Here is a 7,908-nt window from a genome sequence, read left to right on the forward strand (position 1 = left end):
TATTATGCGAGCCTCTGGCATAATACATTATTTTTATTCCTAATGTATGATATTGACGATACCGAAATACACGAGGGTAATAATATCTTTATCATATAATCTCAAGCTTAATACAACGTGTTTTTGTAAACTGTACACACAACTTTAATTCCAGTCCGCCATTACTAGATATTCAAATGTCGTAAGAATATGTGGCGCGGTGTATTTTTGAATGGAAATGACGTCAAACTCGAATGACGTCATTTTGGATGTCCTTACATCAAAACAAACTAGGGCTTAACGTTTTTTTGTTTTCTGAACGCTGGACAGGTTTCAGTGTCAAATTGCCATTGAATTTTTTTTATTCCATGACTATGAATGCATACGTCAATTATGGAGTGTCACACAAGTACGTTTGCTTAAATGTCAATAAACCTAGTGCCGTGACCTCGATTAATTTACATCTAATTTGCAAAGTTATCAAATTCTTAAAGTATGTGATCTTAAAAATATCACATACTTTGATTGCACTGAAAATGTAAGATATTATATGATATATATATATATATATATATATATATATATATATATATATATATATATATATATATATATATATAGACCACGAAAATAAGGAATTTCAGTGTACTTCAAACAAACAAAAATAGTCATATCAGAATTTTCTGGAAACTTGAAATTAGTGATCGGTGTACAAAGCGTGTGAAAATAAGCGTCATGGATGTTGCTGCCAAAATTTTTTTAGCATTATAATTAACCACTTGATTGGCATAATTATTATGTTTTGCATTATATACCTTGCATTTTGACTGATCTTTTGAAATGCAAAATAGCTCGAATTGGAAATGTTAAATCTGGAAGATACAATAAGTAGTTCATAAGCTATTTTAATTAAGAGTGTCCCCTTTCGTAATGAGTTGGTGCATTATATAACAATAAGTTATGTCCTTGAAAATGAAGTTGGAAATATCCACCATGACCACCACCACCACCAACAACAACAACAACAACCCAATCTGAATACTGAAGGGCGAATCAATATACATTTATAACTAACCCCAATCCCGCCCCAGTTACTGGTATCTTCCGACTCCTGTGAATTAAGCATTATGTCCTTGACGATCAATCTACTTGTAGTCATCCACAGGCGGTCAACATTGTTAACACTGCCTCTTTGTTCTTGAATTACGTACATACGTACATAATAAAGTTTGTTTAAGAAGTACGTGCATACAGTTTGTTAAAGAAATACACGCATAAGGTTTGTTAAAGAAGTACGTACATAAAGTTTGTTAAAAATAAAGTTTATTAAAGAAGTCCGTGCATAAAGTATTTTTTAAAGAATAAAGGGTTTTTTTTAAAAAGAAGTACGTGTATAAAGTTTCTTAAAGATTAGCTCAAAAATGTAAAACAACATTTTTTCACGTTTCAATTTTGTATCCTTGATCTTGACTTTCAGCTAACTCATTGGCACATCACTGAGGTTACTTTTACCTAAAAGTAATATAATAAGTATATTTGTTTCAAAACTGACACTATCTAGTCTAGTGGTATTACATGACTAATGTGCCCAATGTTCATTTATGCTTATAATAAACTCGATTTTCTCATATATCAGTCTTTTCTATGAAAGGGGAGTCATCACTCTTGGTTCTCTCTTCATTCGCCTGTTTTCGAAGAGATTGAGAGCGGTAAATTGATCGCCTTGAAATAAAATTTTAAATAATCTTTATGTAACATTCCTTGTGTTTGCTCGCCTCATACCATTTCAGGAGAGTGATCAGTTCGCCTTGATTTTGTGAAATTTGTGATTTTACTACATTAGGTGGACGAAGTTAAAATTTAAAAACTTCTTTATCCAGACATTTATCCATTGGAAGTCTGCGTCACCCGTTAGCCCCCCAACTCTGAAACTGGGGGGGGGCACAATATGCACGATATTAACTCGCATTTAATAAGTGGGCCCAGTAGTTATAATGACATGTTGAAACTAGCGTCTGGATATATATGGAGATTCAAAGAGTATCCAAGTGCATGTACCAAGAAAGAGTGTTCGTATGCCCACTTATAAATGTCGGCCATCATGCAAATATATATGCATCTAGAAAATACAGACTATTCTACATAATACAGTACAACACAACAAATAACTACAAACTTAATACAAAATAGGCTGACAGGCTTTTTTCGAGATATGTTTAACAGTAACTCAAATGACCAACGTATAATAAGTAACATAAAAACTCAAGCAACATCAAACGTATGTAAGCAAAATCAGTGATGACTGATATTAAATAGCATTTCAAAACTAAGATGCAGAATTCTGAAAAGAATCAACTATTTAAAAAAAAAATGTGTTATATATTTTCATGCTGCTGCATATCAAGACTCACAGAGAGCGTAGTTCACACACACACGCACGCACGCATGCACGCACGCACACCAATGTGGGTGCCCCTCAGTATAATACCTTGGGCTATGCCAATGCACATAAGCGCACAATACAGAGTATTGATGGTGGGGGGAGTGTAAGGGACTAACTGCCCTGTAGCCTACTAGAGAACATCGTCGCATTCGGGCGAAAACGAAGGAGAATGTCTTGACAACTTTTCACCATGTATTTCCATCTTTCTACGCACTATATTAGTTGCAACCCATGTAATAATCACAGTGATTCGTTTAGAACCCTATATATAGCTGTTTTGTAGTAATGCAAATTCGGACAAAAATCACCATGCCCCCTCCCACCCACAAAAATGTGGGCCTGTATCAATGCAATGAACATAAAATACGGAAATTATCTATCGGCCGATACAGATAAGGTATACCGTAATAATTATAGGATATTAAACGAGCTTCAGTTTCGTATCATGTTTATGTCCTGAGTGAAATAAGTTTCACAAGGGATATAAACATGATACGAAATGGTAGCGAGTTTAATATTCTATTTATTACCCGTAATCGATCTTAGTTTATATCACTCATTTGGGTGACGTTACTATAAAGTTGTAATGCGCCAAACGATGACGTCGAATTGTTACGTCCCACTTGGAATACTGTTACGGCACACTTCTGACATCACGAGTCGCTATAGCAGCTGCAAGCTTGACCTGGTCGCGGTTTCTAAAATTGACATCATTTCACGTCACTGTAATTGACATCGTTGAATGTTATTAACGTCGATTATGAAGCGATTACAATCATATATCACGGTTTTTTAGAAATAATTTTTTGTGGGTAATAAATAAATTGTAATATTCGAAGGGGAATAAAACAATTCCCGTAAACTAATTTCATAAATTATGCAATCTAATTAAAATTAGCTCCACTATTACATGTGGATCTAACAGCAGCCAGTTGAAAATATTCCGAATTATCCTGAGGGTATACGATGTTTTATTTTAATTACGAATGTCTTATTTAGACCAGTAGAACTAATTTTAATAAGATAACAACACTGCGTAGTCTCCAATGTCCAGGTAACATTTCGTCTGTAAATAATAATTTAAATATTAACCAATCACACTTCGCCGTTTGTAACGTTATTTGGGAGCATACAAATTCTAAAAATATAGGGCGAGTCTATTTTAGTGGCCGCAGTACAGCGAACCATACCAATACGTACGGGATGGGTTATCAGTCTTCAATTTTACATTAAAACTTATTTTTTTATTTATTAAAAAAACTAAACTAAATCAGTCTTCAGTTTTACATTACAAATTATTTATTTTATAAAATAAAACATGTTTTAAGGCATTCGTAATTCACACGAAACATGTCGTATACCCTCAGGATAATTCGGAATGTTTTCAAATTATTTTTAAATCACTGGCATGATTCTGCAAGTAAGGTTTTGATTGGTGGACATGAGCTCCAACTGGCTGCTGTTAGATCCACATGTAATAGTGGAGCTAATTTTACTTAGATTGTAAATTATGTAGTACTCTCTCATGCAAGTCTAAATATATCTACTTTATGAATCATAATACAATGTATATCGGTATGCCGATAAAAATGCGCATCCATAATATAAAGAGTAATGAATGAAGGATATGTTTCACACCCCAGTACACAAAATACATATATGACGTTTTATTGTTATTATTATTTTATTTCTGTATCCACTGCCATTTTTTTTTTTCCTTTGAATTTCATCTCATTTATTTCTAATCTAGCAACTCTTCCTATCTTTTTTTTTTTTTTCGCTGTCCACCTCCACTTCCCAGCCATGTCTCTCTAATCGGGACAGGTGTTTGTCTCTTGTGGCTATCCGCACCACACACCTGCCATTTCCTAGCAGCTTTAAGTGTGGGCTAGTCTGACCATTTCGGAGAATGTTCAGTAGTTACTTCTGGCATTGTTACAGGGCACCTGTAAGCACCTACTAGAATGATAGAGGGTGGTAGATGAGAACGCTGAATGATAATGTGAGCCAGCTTTGACGGGATTTGAACCAGCAGCATATCCACTGGACCACGGTGCTTACTATTTATATGAATGCAGCTCATCAATAAATAAATGTATATATATATATCATAAAAATTTCGATTAAAAATCAAGATATCGTAAAAATTTCAAAATATGTTTAGGGTGGAATTGAAACGATTCTATCACAGTTCGTCAATCAAATATATCTCTCCATGTCGATCCAAGATGGTTACACTCCACCACTGGAAACGTTATGAACCCAGTATGTATGACCGATGCGAGCGCGACATAAGATAACTTTAGTTTACCTGTAACGCCTATAAGAGGACTGCCACTCTCCCGGGACTACCTGGATAAAATGAAGCTTGTTTGTAACCGCACCGTAACTTTTCAGTCATCTTGTCAAGTTGAAAAGATTGATTAATATTATGTTTTAGATCAGCGTAAGGCACAACAACCCTGACATGAAGCAATACAAATCCAAAGCAATGAATGAATGAATGTTTACCGACAACCCAGCACGAAAAATACATCGACCACTGGGTGTCAAACTATGGTAATGCAAACAAATACGGTGATGATCAACATCAATATAAAAATTCAAGATTTAAATAAAAACAGTGTAAAGAACTGTGCAAAGATACAAATATCACAGACAGATACTGACTTTTACTCAAAATTTCAATTTGTACTGTGTTGGCCATTCTCAAAGAGAATGTTACACCCCTGCACCACGGTGAGGTTACAGCACGTGCAGGGGCAAATTCAAAGGAGATTTGGCAGTTATGTATGCCTGGGGGCGGAACGTAGCCCAGCAGTAAAGCGCTAGCTTGATGCGCGGCCGGTCTGGGATCGATCCCCATCGGTGGGTCTATTGGACTATTTCTCGCTCCAGCCAGTTCACCACGACTGGTTTATCAAAGGCCGTGGTATGTGTTATTCTGTCTATGGGATGGTGCATATAAAAAAATCCCTTGCTACTAATGAAAAAATGTAGCGGGATTCCTCTCTAAAACTATATGTCAAAATTACCAAATGTTTGACATCCAATAGCCGATGATAAATAATAAATCAACGTGCTCTAGCGGTGTCGTTAAACAAAACAAACTTTTAATGCATGCATTTCCACTGCCCGGTTGATGCCAGTATGGCTGGGCACCAAACAAAATATAATATCCTGATTGGCAAACGATTACTAGACATAGTTTCGTATCAAAATTCAAATTGAGGAATATTCTAACTTCAAATTATGTAAAGTTTGAACACACGATTTGAGTTTGCAAAATAATTTATATATTTGGATGACATAGAAATCCATAATTTGTCCCAAAGCTTTAATGATTGCCAAGTTTTCTGCAGAGAAGAAAACAACAATCCAGATGCTGAATGAGACACTCTCATGAAGATTATTGTTTCTGATGGGGGGAAACTGTAGCACAAGCCATGGAATTGCTATCCAGTGATCTATCCGTATAAACGGGAATGTAATCAATACAATACAATACAATACAATACAATACAATACGATACGATACGATACGATACAATACAATACAATACAATACAATACAATACAATACAATACAGTCATTATTGCAACCATTGTATGAGTACACTGGTTAAGGGGACAGATTCCCATTTAATAAAAGAAAGAGAAAGCAAACATATGAACTAATTATAACAACAGTAAACAACAGAGATTTAATACATATATCTGCATCCATATGCTACACATACATAAATACACACACACACACACACACACACACACACACACACACAGTGTTTTCAAAATGTTGGTTAGATCAATGTACAAAACGTATTTTAAAAAATTAATTAATTAATGCGAAGACCAAATGTGCAAATGGCACTCGACTTCGTATAAAATGACTTCATATATATTTGCATGTAATATATATATATATATATATATATATAAAGCGTTATGTGTGAATGTTTTAGTAACGACGTACTATCGGTAAGTTTAGCATCTAAACTAGGCTCGTGTATAGCCTAAATAGTAAGGCCTATTCTATGGAGTTTGCATTATACCATAAAAAACGTTTGGTTTGTTTAACGACACCACTAGAGCACATTGGCTATTGGATGTCGTCAGAGGAAACCCGCTACAATTGTCTATTAGCAAAGGATCGTTTATATGCTCTTTCCAAGTCAGGAAAACACATACCACATACCTTTGACCAATAATTGTGGTGTACTGGTTGAAACAAGAAAAACACACAATCAGTTGAATGGATCCACCGAGGTGGTTTGATCCTGCGACGCAAGCACCTCAGCCGAGACTCAGTCGACTACGCTAAATGCCACCCCGCATTATACCAAAACAAAAGTTCCGTGTCAAGGTTGGAGGTGCATTTCAAATATTCACAGTGAAAATAGCTACGACAAGGATTACTATAGTAATATGTGACATTAATTATTTCTGCAAACACTATGCCAATAAATAAATAAATACATTTTTATTTGTTATAAAGTTCTTGTGCATGTTAAGAGGTTGAAATCAGTGCAGGGAATTCCTGCCATCTATTTTATTTTTTAATTTCAGCAAAAATAGGAGTTGCTTAAATCCCCCCCCCCCCCCCTCCCAAAAAACAAACAAACAAACAACAAACAACCAAAAACCAACAAAACAAAACAACATAAATCAAATCCCTTAAAAGTGACCCACCCAAACTCCATTTCTTTGCAGGTATGTTAGAGGTTCCATACTCTTTTTGTTTTTTCAATTAATGTTCTACCTGGGTGTATTGATAGCCTACTGCGCTACTTCATATCAGTTTAAAAGTTTATTTTCTTTAACACCATCACTAGAGCACATTAATTTATTAATCATGTCAAACATTTGGTAATTCCGACATATAGTGTTAGATATAAAACCCGCTACATTTTTCCATTAGTAGCAAGAGATCTTTTAATTTATATGCACCATCCCACTTACAGGATAGCACATACCACGGCCTTTGGTATACCAATCGTGTTACACTGGTTGGAACGAGTGCTTAATATCAGTTTTAGTAGTAAATGTTAACGTTTGTGACAATACGATTTGATACATTGGGATCTGAATCGCCGAGACATTGCTAACTGTCGTTCGGAACTCCTCGCCGATCTCGGTGGCGTCGTGGCAGGCCATCGGTCTACAAGCTGGTAGGTACTGGGTTCGGATCCCAGTCGAGGCATGGGATTTTTAATCCAGATACCGACTCCAAACCCTGAGTGAGTGCTCCGCAAGGCTCAGTGGGTAGGTGTAAACCACTTGCACCGACCAGTGATCCATAACTGGTTCAACAAAGTCCATGGTTTGTGCTATCCTGCCTGTGGGAAGCGCAAATAAAAGATCCCTTGCTGCCTGTCGTAAAAAGAGTAGCCTATGTGGCGACAGCGGGTTTCCTCTAAAAACAGTGTCAGAATGACCATATGTTTGACGTCCAATAGCCGATGATAAGATAAAAAATCAATGTC

This window comes from Gigantopelta aegis, chromosome 9 (genome assembly GCF_016097555.1).
Source record: "Gigantopelta aegis isolate Gae_Host chromosome 9, Gae_host_genome, whole genome shotgun sequence".
NCBI lineage: Eukaryota > Metazoa > Mollusca > Gastropoda > Neomphalida > Peltospiridae > Gigantopelta > Gigantopelta aegis.